The sequence below is a fragment of the Papio anubis genome, chromosome 3, assembly GCF_008728515.1.
Source record: "Papio anubis isolate 15944 chromosome 3, Panubis1.0, whole genome shotgun sequence".
Lineage (NCBI taxonomy): Eukaryota > Metazoa > Chordata > Mammalia > Primates > Cercopithecidae > Papio > Papio anubis.
In genome coordinates, this window is record NC_044978.1 from 36,823,465 (window position 1) to 36,836,572 (window position 13,108).

The following is a 13,108-nucleotide window of genomic DNA, read 5'->3' on the forward strand; positions in this document are numbered from 1 at the left end:
ACATGAATCATTTAGATTTTGAAAACATGCAAAATGCCTTTTGGCTCTCTGAGCAGCAAGAACAAGTGCCTCACAAAAGGCAGCAAAAGGGGAACCAAGAAGAAAGTGGTTGATCTATTTTCTTCTTTTTTTTAATTTTTGAGATGGAGTCTTGCTCTGTCACCAGGCTGGAGTGCAGTGGCGTGATCTTGGCTCACTGCAACATCCGCCCCCTGGATTCAAGCGATTCTCCTGCCTCAGCCTCCCGAGTAGCTGGGACTACAGGCAAGCGCCACCATGCCCAGCTACTTTTTGTATTTTTAGTAGAGATGGGGTTTCACCATGTTGGCCTGGATGGTCTCAATCTCTTGACTTCGTGATCCACCCACCTTGGCCTCCCAAAGTGCTGGGATTGCAGGCATGAGCCACCATGCCCAGCCTAGTTGATCTATTTTCTAAGAAAGACTGGTAGGATGTGAAAGCACTTGCTATGTTCAATATAAGAAATATTGGAGAGACACTAGTCACCAGGACTGAAGGAACCAAAATTGCATCAGATGGCCTCAAGGGTCGTGTGTTTGAAGTGAGTCTTGATGATCTGCAAAATTATGAAGTTGCATTTAGAAACTTCAAGCTGATTACTAAAGGTGTTCAGGGAAAAAACTACCTAACTTCCATGGCATGGATCTTACCTGTGGCAGAATGTGTTATGTGGTCAAAAACTGGCAGACATGATTGAAGCTCATGTTGATGTCAAGACTACTGATGGTTACTTGCTTTGTCTATTCTGTGTTGCTTTTACTAGAAAACTTAACAATCAGACCTGGAAGACCTCTTACATTCAGCACCAACAGGTCCGCCAAATCTGGAAGAAGATGATGGAAATCATGACCTGAGAGGTACAGACAAATGACTTGAAAGAAGTGGTCAATAAACTGATTCCAGACAGCATTGGAAAAGACATAGATAAGGCTTACCAATCTATTTATTCTCTCAATGTGTCTTCATTAGAAAAGTAAAAATGCTGAAGAAGACCAAGTTTGAATTGGAAAATCTCATGGAGCTTCATGGCAAAGGTAGCAGTTCTGGAAAAGCTACTGGAGAAGAGACAGGTGCTAAAGTTGAATGAGCTGATGGGTATGAACCACCAGTCCAAGAATCTGTTTAATGCTCAGACATTTAAAATGGCAATTAAAAAGTCTTATTTGTGAAAAAAAACCATGGAAAATGAAAATGTGTGTGTGTGTGTGTGTGTGTATCACAGGTGGGTAAGCACAAAACTAGAATAATGGTTACTTCTGGGAAAAAAGGGAAGAGAATGGGGCTAGAGAGATGCATGCAGGGACTGCTAAGGTACTGGCAATATTCTCTTTCTCAAGCCAGCTGGTGAGTACACAGGTGTTCATTTTATTATTATTCTCCATACACATGAATAACGGTTTTTTGAACATACGTAATATTTAACAAAAAATAATGCAAAGAAATAGAGCCTAACCATAGTTCTCTATGTTTGTGATTCACAGTAGAGAGTAGTAAAAGGAACATGAGTTCCTTTGGCATTAAGTAGATCCAAATTCAAGCCACAAGGCTGTATAACCTCTGGGATGTTACAGTTTCTTAGTAATAGGTTTCTTACCAGTAAAATGATTTTGGTAGCCAGCTACCCAGCAGGGTCATACTAAGGATTAAATGAGACCATTTACATAAGTTTTATAGTCAGTGCCTGGCACCTATCAGGTGCTTAAAAATAATAGTTGCTATTCTATAACTTTGTCCATGCTTCCCATTTTTTCCCCTTTTAGAAAGCTTTCATTTTCGTCATTTCACTTCATTCAATTTAATGATTTCCTGCAAGCAAAGCATTATGTAGGTGGGCTATACTTTAATGTGTGTGATTTTTTTTTTTTTGTATTTTAAGTTAGTTTTCAAAATGTCATTATCTCATCTGATTCTCAATTTCAATCCTCAGTGCCTAGCACAAGTTGGAACATGGAAGGAGACAAATCTAAGCAAATGAATGAATGTAATAGGTGGGTATTAGGGGCTGAATTGAATTCTCCTAAAATCAATAGGTTGAAGTGCTAACCCCCAGTAGTTCAAAATGTAAATGTATATAGTGATAAGGTCTGTAAAGAGGTGACTAAGTTAAAATGAGGCCATGGGATGGGGCTAATCCAAGATTATTGATGCCTTTATAAGGGGAAGAAACAGGAATGCACACACATATACACTAAGGACCATTTCAAGACAGGAAAAAGGTGGACATCTCCTAGCCAAGGAGAGAGACCTCAGAGAAACCAAACCTGCCAACACCCTGATCTTGGACTTCCAGCCTCCAGAACTGTAAGACAATAAATTTCTGTTGTTTTAAACCACTTAGCCCATGGCATTTTGTTGTAGCAGCCCTGGCAAGCTGATACAGTAAGGCAAGTATAATTATCCCCAATTTACAAATGTGTAAACTAAACTGAATCTCAAGGGTTATTGTACAGTTACATGAACAGTAAATGGGCAGAATTGGTACTTGAATCTAGGTGCCAAATTCTGGTTGTTTCCCCTTCAGTCTGCTTCTTATCTAACTGTGCTATATTAAGACACATCAATCTGTATAAACTTAATTTTTTAAATTAAATTATTTTATCAAAGTAATATAGGGGAAAACAAGAGTTTCTTATAGCAAAGAAAACCAAGTATCACTTGTCTTTCCCCTCATTTGCTATGGCTTCCTTAGAGCAACCATTTTCCACTCTTTTAGGTGTTTTTTCCTTTAGTATTTGCATCTAACATGCTTATATATATGTGTCATAATTTTTGAAATCAAGACATCATCTACTAATTTCCCACAATTAAAGTTGAGTCTTTAATGATCTTAAAACTCATGCATGCCCCCACCATGCCCCGCTTCATTTAAATATACTTTTATCACAATATTGATAACTTTTACTTCCATTTTGTCTGTTTTCTCTAGGTTAATTTTCTTTTTAACTTTTATATTAGACTTTCCTCAAACATGTGGTCATCCTTGGTTGCCCATTCATGCTTAAGAGAAAGCCTGCTTTCTGCTTTACCCTGTGTTTTGAGAGGCAATTAGTGACTTCAGTTTCTGACATTTTCTGGGGTTCTGCAACAAGGATTAGCCTGAGAGTGCTGGACACTGGTGCAGGAGCATAGGTTTTAGCTTCTTTTTCTCTAAGTCAGTCATTCCTTGTCCAAGTACTTTCTATCTTCTAGAATTTCCTGACAATTCTTTTCCGCTGCCATCACCTCTTCTGTTCTCTTTGTATTTTTTTTGTATCATTTCCATTCCTTTACTGTTATCTTAGGGGGTTTTAGGAGGAAGTGGAAACACAGGTTTACAGCCAAGAGTTTACATTTAATATTTTGACTTCTCTTGAGGTTTTATTATTAGTCAATAAATATTGGTTAGTATCAACTCAATTTAAATGAATGAAAATATCATTGGATAACTATTTTTCCAGTTGCCTCTGCCAAACTTTCTTTTACACCGAAAACCTCAGTTGGTATTATTAGCAATAAGAGTAATATAATAGTTCAAACTTAAGTGTGACTTATATAAGACTTTTGTGCTTACAGCAAGATAAGGAGGGTGTGCATGGCATCACTTTAGTGATGTTCCTGCTAAATAAAAACACACTGAAATTGAGGGATATCCCACTGGGGAAGGATCTTGGTGGTGTAAGTTCCATACCAGTACAAGGAGGGTTTATGAGTGGAGGATAGACTGCTGTACGGTGGCAGAGCCTGAGCAGGGGGAGGAGAGATCCATGCAGTAGGGTGACCTGACCCAGGGTACCAGATCCCAAGCAAGGTGAAGAGGGCATCCATACCGTGGGGGTGGCCTGGGTGAGCTACCAGAGCACAAGTTGAGGGAAGAGGGTGTCTACATGTGGGGATGGCCTGGCACAAGGGTCAGGGCACAGACTGAGGAGGAAGCGACACTGGGGAGGGAGCAGTGGCAGCAATGCAAGTTTGGTTAACATACCAGGGGATGGATCAAACAAATAAATATATTAAGGTTCATGGGAGTCCAGTTTCTCACTTTGAAAGGAGTCATAAATATGGAAAGGGAGAAAGTTGGAATAATCCCTGAGGTATTGAATTAGAATTAGAATATCGGTGTGAACTCATGGAATGCAATGTTTCTGTATCCATATGACATCAATGTCAATGTTGACATGTACAGAGGTAAATGTGTATGTGAGTGTGTATGTGTTCCCTAGCACTGTCTACTGAGACAGCCTAAGAACTGTGAAACAAAACTGGAATCAGCAGACCTGCTCTGGTGGTTGTTGTTTTCTCTTTTTTTTTTTTTGTGATAGAGTCTCACTCCCATCACCTACACTGGAGTGCAGTGGCACAATCATGGCTTACTGCAGCTTCCGTCTTCTGGGCTTAGGTGTTCTACCAACCTCAGTCTTCTGAGTAGCTGGGACTATAGGCACATGCCACCATGCCCAGCTGATCGCTGTATTTTTTTTGTAGAGACAGAGTTTTGCCATGTTGTTCAGGCTGGTCTCGAACTCCTGGGCTTAAGCAATCCATCTGTCTTGGCCTCCCAAAGTGTTGGAATTACAGGCGTAAGCCATCACTCCTGGCCAGATTGTGGCGTCTAAATACCATTCACCACTTAAAGGAATCAGGGCTCCTTGGTAGGGTGCCAGATTTGGCAAATGAAAATACAGTAAATATTTAGCAAAGAAGATATTATTGCATGGGACATACCTGAAATTCAAATTTAACTGACTATCCTGTATTTTATTTAGCAACTTTACCCCTTGGAGAAATAAGTGATTCCAATACTGGGTCAGGAAAGGTATAAGATGAGCCAGAACACTTTTTTTATGCAAGAAAAAAAGTAAATAATCAAGGAATGATGGGATGAAATGACACAGACACCAATTTAAAGGGACTCCCATTAGCCAGATATGGGAGCAATTTAAGCATCAAAATAAATAAATAATAATAGTAACAGGTTATAATCCATTTAACAAAATAGGAAACCATGAGCCTAATAGAAATAAAACAATAAAATGGAAGTTTGACGATGAATTGAGTATTTATCTAGATTTATCTCCACTCAAAATACTTATTAATTCCATATGGACAAAATAGTAACTTCATTGTGGAGAAGCCTGGCAGATACCATTTTAATCAAGTGATTAAAGTGAACGTCATGAGTAACAGAAGGAATTAAAATTGAGCGTCAGCTGATGAGATGCAGTAAGAACGTAAAGTGATGAATATCATCGGTTTGGTGATGTTCCTGCTAAAACCAAACACGTTGAAACTGAGTGATGTTCCCTAATAACTAGCTGTAATCTTCACAAGTACTGAGGTCATGGAAATAAAAGAAAAGCTGAGGAAATGTTTCAGAGAAAGGGCACCAAAGACATGTGACAATTAAATGCAACACATATTCTAAAGTGGATCCATTATTTTTGCTATAAGGAATTTTACCGGGATAATTGATCAAATGATGGGATTTCAGGATTAGATATTATTGATTATAAAGGTCAATTGATAATTAAAAATGGACTAAAATTTAAATCAATTTAAATGGATTACAAAATCAAGTTTTACTTTGTTTCTGTTTCTTTTTTTTTTCTTTTTTGAGACAGACTCTAGCTACGTCTCCCAGGTTATAGTGAAATGGTGTGATCTCGGCTCACTGCAACCTCTGCCTCCCAGGTTCAAGCGATTCTCCTGCCTCAGCTTCCTGAGTAGCTGGGATTACAGGTGTTTACCACCACGCCCGGCTAATTTTTGTATTTTTAGTAGGGATGGGGTTTTGTCATATTACCAAGGCTGGTCTTGAACTCCTCGCATCAAATGGTCCTCCACCTTGGTCTCCCAAAGTGCTGAGATTAGAGGCATGAGCCACTATTCCCAGCCTAAAAAATAAATTTTAACTGTTGTACTGTGTTTCTGCTGGAGAATGTCCCACATATAGGGCATCACATGGGCAACTGACTCCCAAATGGCTCAATATAAAAGAGTGATTTGTAGTGGACTTCCAACTTTTCTGTAGGTTTCAGATTGTTTTAAAATCAATAAACATAATGTTTAGTTTTGGTTTTAAAAGGAAATGAATGATCATTCTTATATATGGGCCTAAAAAAGAGCTTAAAATACCACTAATAAAACATGTTTTGGCCAGGCGCAGTGGCTCATGCCTGTAATCGCAGCACTTTGGGAGGCCAAGGCAGGCGGATCACCTGTCAGGAATTCGAGACTAGCGTGGCCAACATGGTAAAGCCCCATCTCTACTAAAAATACAAAAATTAGCCAGGCATGGTGGCACGTGCCTGTAGCCTCAGCTACTCGGGAGGTTGAGGCAGGAGAATCGCTTGAACTCGAGAGGTGAAGGTTGCAGTGAGCTGAGATCGCGCCACTGCACTCCAGCCTGGGTGACAGAGTGAGACTCCATCTCCAACACACACACACACACACACACACACACACACACACCAAAATGTGTTTTGCAATGATGATGCACAGTACTCAAAGCCAACTATATGGAGACTACAAACTCATACATTAAAGAATGCTCCTGAAATTAGATTCCTAGAATTTTTAAACTATAAGAAGCCAAAAAGGAGACTCAACGTATTACTGATATTTGTATGCAAAGCATTGGGGGGAAAATAGACATTTAAAAGAAAAACCAATGGCAGTTATTTCTGGGGTTTAGAAAGTGGCATTTCATCTCTGGGGTAGATGGTCCTTTTGTTTAATAAAAACATCTTTAAGGGTGTGTCAGACACTGGTAATTTTCTACCCTATAACTATTTTTCCTGCTTCCCTTATTAACAGAACTCAAACTTCACTTTGGGCAACAATACTCGGGGCCTTCTCAGCCTTCGTTAGAGCTGGGTATGGCCTTAAGACTCCACTCTAACAAGGAGAGCTAAACAGAATTGTGCTGGGAATATTCAGTAAATAATCAGTGTGGATGTGACTCCGGAGGATCTGCAGATTATTTGTGAGTCATCAGGTAACGGGTTTGACGATAAAAGTTAATACAATATGGATGACAATAAAGATGGCAAAGGAAGAGAAATAGTCTCAGTATATGATGGTATTATGAGCATTATGGTGTATGACCATACATTGTAATGCTCAATGCTTCTGTTTTTTTTTGTTTTTTGTTTTTTTTTTTTTTGAGACAGGATCTCATTCTGTTGCTCAGGCTGGAGCGCAGTGGCATGATCACGGCTCACTGAAGCCTTAACCTCCCTGGGTCAGCTAATCCTTCTACCTCAGCCTCTCGAGTGGCTGGGACTACAGGTTTGTGCCACCACACCCAGCTAATTTTTGTATTTTTAGTAGAGATGGGGTTTCACCATTTTGCCCAGGCTGGTCTTGAATTCCTGGGCTCAATGAATCCACCTGCCTTGGCCTCCCAAAGTGCTGGGATTACAGGCGTGACTCGCCATGCCAGGCCGTGTTTCTGTATTTTTAAAAACTGCCATAATGAAAATTTGAAAAATGACAAATAGGATTGAAGGTTTCTAGAATGCCATTTGTTTATTCTGAGAATGCAAGCAGTGACTCATTTATTTGTAGATCAAATCCTCACAAAATATAGATCAAATAATTTTATTTTAATGTTTTCGAGATGGAGTTTTGCTCTTGTTGCCCAGGTTGGAGTGCAATGGCGTGATCTTGGCTCATTGCAACTTCCTCCTTCCGGGTTCAAGAGATTCTTCTCCAACAGCCTCCCGAGTAGCTGAGATTACAGGTATGCACCACCACATCCAGCTAATTTTTGTATTTTTAGTAGAGATGGGGCTTCACTATGTTGGCCAGGCTAGTCTCGAACTCCTGAGGTCAAGTGATCCACCTGCCTTGGCCTCCCAAAGTGCTGGGATTATAGGCGTGAGTCACTGTGGCTGGCCTAGATTAAATAATTTTAGATGGTAGTGGCTAGGGCCAAGTACTGAGTCTGGCACATTCTAGGTATCAGACTGTATGCTCCACGAAGGGAGGGACATGGTCTTTTTTTTCCTCTTCTCATCACTGTATGTTCAGTACTTTGCTCTGATGTTAGAAAATAGTAGATGATAGTAAAATTGTATTGACTCAATAGTGCCTTTTGGAAGTTAAAACAAAAAATATACTAATAATATTTATAAAGCTGGTCCCTTTGGGAACTCCCTATTGTTAATTCAATAATTTAACTTTGAATTTCAAGCCAGAACATTTTAAAGCCTTTGCTCTACAAGTTTAGTTACATTTAAGCCTACCTTAATATTTTTAAGAAGCTATTTTTAATTCTGTTTTACTCAATTTTTAATTTTAAAAATAGCTGGATTTTATTGATAAAAATATTTCATGACTATTTTTGACAAAATCAACTGGCTTGTATCCTGAAGGATTCCTCTAAAGCTAAAGGTTACATTTTCAATGATTATACGTGATTCAAAGTTATTTCAATTTCTATTAAAGCCAGTGGTCATCTATCATTAATCTTCAGTATTAATCTTTTTGCAAACACAGATGATCAGAAAGGTAACACAGGGGAAATCTCATCATTACTCTGTAAGTTTTCCAGGTTGATTTGTATTTTAATTATTTTATTTTATTTATTTTATTTTATTATTTTATGAGAAAGTCTCACTCTGTCGCCCAGGCTGGACCTGGCACAATCTTGGCTCACTGCAAAATCTGCCTCCTGGGTTCAAGCAATTCTCATACCTCAGCCTCCTGAGTAGCTGAGATTACAGGTGCAAGCCACCACACCCAGCTAATTTTTGTATTTTTAGTAGAGATGGGGGTTTCACAATTTTGGCTAGGCTGGTTTCGAACACCTGACCTCAAGTGATCTGCCCGCCTCAGCCTCCCAAAGTGCTGGGATTACAGAAATGAGCCACTGTGCCTGGCCTATTCTTGTATTTTAAAATATCATTAAATTCTGAAAGCCTCCAACATTTTTACAGTACTATGAAATTATTAAGAAACTCATTACCATATCCAATGGCATTCCTGCAACATTTGACACTTCTATTTGGTAAAACTCTTTTCTCAGTTATTAAGGAAGTATGGCGATTCTTTGAAGAAGCAATAGGGACCAGTGACAGATTGGCCATAAGGGATGAAGGGGAGAGTGGAGAAACTTTATGTTTTAAAGCAAGTTTTCTTCCATTTAATCCATTTTTAGTGCTACTATTTATATTAATCTTTATTTATTTATTTATTTTTTGAGACAAAGTTTTGCTCTTATTGCCCAGGCTGGAGTGCAATGGCACAATCTTGGCTCACCGTAACCTCTGCCTTCTGGGTTCAAGCGATTCTCTTGCCTCAGCCTCTTGAGTAGCTAGGATTACAGGCATGCACCACCACGCCTGGCTAATTTTGTATTTTTAGCAGAGACGGGGTTTCTCCATTTTGGTCAGGCTGGTCTTGAACTCCCAACCTCAGGTGATCCACCTGCCTCGGCCTCCCAAAGTGTTGGGATTACAGATATGAGCCACTGTGCCTGGCCTAATCTTTAACTTTTAAAAAATTTATTTCTATTTGTATCAATATTAATCTGATCCTAAAGCTGTGAGGCTTAAAATAAACCTTATTCAATTGTAGAATAAGAGGTCTGCCATGTGGAAATGAACAATATTCTACAGACTTTGGGAATTAATTTACCTTATTGTTCCAGAAGACAGAGTCAGAGTGATACAATCACAAGCGTACCGTATCTGAAGACTTGTGGTGGAGTCGGGGCTTCCCATTTACTTGCCCTCCTGACTCTGGGTAAGTCAATTTCTCTGGGTCTCACCTTCCTCCAGTTTTAAAATATCACTGATTCTAAACAGAGAACTGAGAGATAAGAAATTAATGAAAATAATAAAATGTAGAATGTTGGGAAAATATGCCAGGCAGTGACACCAATGTTGTGTATTTGATGTTAATGAGTGAAATTAAAAAAAAAAAATCCATAAATTGTAGCAGGAATGTTAGTAGTAAAGAAAAAGCCATTGTGACTTTTAAAAAATCAATGAACCTGGGAAATGAAAAGAATATGTAAAAAAATTTTTTGCACAATTGCCTTGAGAAAAATACACAGCAACAAAAACAAAGTTTAGTTACACAGATTCAAGAGAATTAAAATTGCCTTTATATTCTTGGAGGAAACTAAAATACAACAACAACAAAAAGCCACCATGAGGGATTGCTGGCAATAGTCTAATAGTTGAAAAATTGCATGATTTTGGATGGTAAAGAAAAAAAAGCGCTGTAGGCCAACTTTTAAGAAGTTTATTAGCTGGGTGTGGTGGTGCATCCCTGTGGCCTCAGGAAGCTGAGGTGGGGGAATCCATTGAGTCCAGGTTGAGGCTGCAGTGGGCTGTGTTCACTTGCATTAATGCACTCCACCCTGGGTGACAGGGTGAGACTTTGTCTCAAAAAAAAAAAAAAAAAAAAGTAAAAAAAGAAAAAAAGAAAATGAAAAAAGTCAAGAAAAAAAAAGTTTATAGGGTGAGCATGGTGGCTCACACCTGAGGCTGAGGTTGGAGGACTGCTTGAGTCCTGGCGTTTGAGACCAGCCTGGGCAATATAGTGAGACCCTGTCTCTATAAACAATAAAAAAATTAGCCAGGTGGTAGCACGTGCCTGTAGTCCTAGCTGCTTGAGAGGCAGAGGCAGGAGGACCGCTTGAGTCCGGGAGCTTGAGACTTCAGTGAGCTATGATTAAGCCACTGTACTCCAGCCTTTGTGACAGAGTGAAACCCTGTCTAAAAGAAAAAGTTTATAATCAAAGTAATAAAAAAATATAACTAGGTAACCTATAACTATTCTTATTTTGGAAGGAACTTGTCCCAAATATAACTTACTTGGTGGCATTACTGATGGCAATGGCAGGCCGTCCAGAGCAGCCACTGCCATCACGCCGGCTGCAGTGCGGATGTGTGAGCATTGGTGGCAGGAGCGGCTGTGGGAGTGGCAGTGGCAGTTGTGGGACCTTTGCGCCCCTCGTTCCCGAGGTGGACAACTGTGCGGCCCCCAGTACCCATCCTCATATGGCCAGACAGGACCCGTTCCCAGCCTTGGAGCCTCCACTGCTCCAGACCCTGACCCTGAATTACTGCTCTCGCCCACTGTCACTGTGGGGAGCACGTGCGGAGGAGGTGGACAGTCCCCAGAGCCCACTGCCCTGGGGGCTGCTGTGATGGGGCAAGGTTGAGCTGCCTGCCAGTAGGGGAGCAGCATGGTCGGGCATGGAGAGGTGGGCAGAGAGGGGCCCAGCAAGGACCTGGAGTCCTCGCCCTGGGCTGCAAGGAGGCGCAGCTGGGGCTGCCTGTACACTCCATGGAGCAGGCGGGAATCCCACCCTCCCAGGCGCAGGACCAGGGCATCTCTGCACTCTGCACCCTCTGGGGGACAGGAAGGCCCCATTCCCCCTGCAGGCCTGGGGGTGTCTGTTCCCACTGCCTGGCCTCTCTCCGCTCCCAGCGCCTGCTCCGATCTCAGAACGGGGTTGGGGCCAAGCCCGGGTTCTGTCACAGCCCAGCTGGGTATGTGCAGGCTTGGGGCAGTACTGACATGCCAGCCCCCTGCTGCTTCTGCCCCCTCTAGATGTTGGGCGCCGACAAGCATGGGAGGGAGGCAAGGGTTGGCAGGGCTGAGGCCTGGCCTCACAGGCGCCCCTCTGCAGGAACAGCCTGGGTGCCACGAAAAGTGGTACGAGGCAGACAGGCTTCAGAGTGGAAAGGAGCAGGTTCTCAGTGAAGCCCCACCTTTAGGCCGGGTAAGGCCTGAAGCCCAGGGACTGGGCTGCCCATCCTGCACACTAGAGGGGGAACTTATGGTGCTTTTTCCTGGGCCTGCCCAAGGGCCAATCAGCATGCACTTCCTCCCCTCTGAGGCCCGTAAAAGCCCGGGGCTCAGTCAGAACTGAGCAAAGGATGGATGACCAGCTGCAGAGAGGAACTACCTTCTCTGCTGCTAGCTGAACACTTGTTAGGATGACCAGCTGCGGAGACCAGCTACCCTCCCTGCTGAGAACTGAACATTTGTTGGAACAACCTTCCTGCATAGACGAGCTACCTTGCAAAGAGAAGCTCTCCTCTCTGCTGAGAGCTGAAAACTCATCAGGACAACCTGCCTAGCAGAAAGGAGCCACCCTCTCTGCTAGGAGCTGAACACTCATTGGGACACCCTGGCTGTAGAAAGGAGCTACCCGCTGTGGGTCTCCTCTGAGCTGTTCCATCACTCAATAACATCTTGCTCACCCTCCACTTGTCTGCATACCTTGTTCTTTCTGGTCACAGGAGAAGAACTTGGGACCTGCCAAATCGTGAGGCTAAAGGAGCTATAACACAAACGGGGCTAAGACATCCCCCTTGCTGCCAAATTGCGGGTGAAGAGAAGGGCTGTGGCCTTTCGGGGAGTCCAGACCTGGGAGCTCCCCAACCCAGGGCTGTGACTCCCTCTTTGGGTCCCTGCAGTTCCTGGCGTCTCCCAGCTTCTGGGTGCCAATGTGTTCCCTGGTGCCAGCTGTGGAAGCTGCTTGCAGTATGCCTGGTCCAGCCACAGCCTTGCAGAGAGCTGGCACATCTGGAGCTGCCCGCCCCACTGCAGCAGCTGGTGTGTCTGACTGTGCAGTAGCCAGACCTCACGCTTGCTCACACATGCCTTGCTGCTCCACGCCGTACTTGCTCTTGGCAGACGTGGGATCCAGGCCGGTAGCGTAAGTTGAGCACAGCCTGCCAGGCCAAGTAGGTGGAATGAGCCCAGTGGGCCTGAGCAAGACTTGGGCAAAGGCGCTACAGGCCACAGAGGTTTCCGGCCAGAAAAGCGACACCCTCAACATCCCATGACATTACTTTACCTGTTCAAATATGGACTATGAAAGGATATTGAAAAGTTGGGCATCTCAGAGACTTCGACATTGAAAAGATAATAACGCACCACAAAAATGTAAATCCAAATGGCTAGTTGTACACAAAAAGGTTCTCAACAGCATCAGTAATCAGAGAAATGCCAGTTAAAACCATAATGATATACTACTACACGCCCACCAGACTGGCAAAACCAAAACAACCAACAATGTCAAGTGTTGTGAAGGTGTGGAGCAATGGGACTCATACATACCTAATGTGAGTGTGTAACCCTC

General features: G+C 42.3%; 1 pseudogene; it reads left to right on the forward strand.

The window, feature by feature from the left end:
* Nucleotides 1-409: 409 nt before the first annotated feature.
* Nucleotides 410-1,384, forward strand: LOC116274234 (annotated as a pseudogene).
* Nucleotides 1,385-13,108: the final 11,724 nt, after the last annotated feature.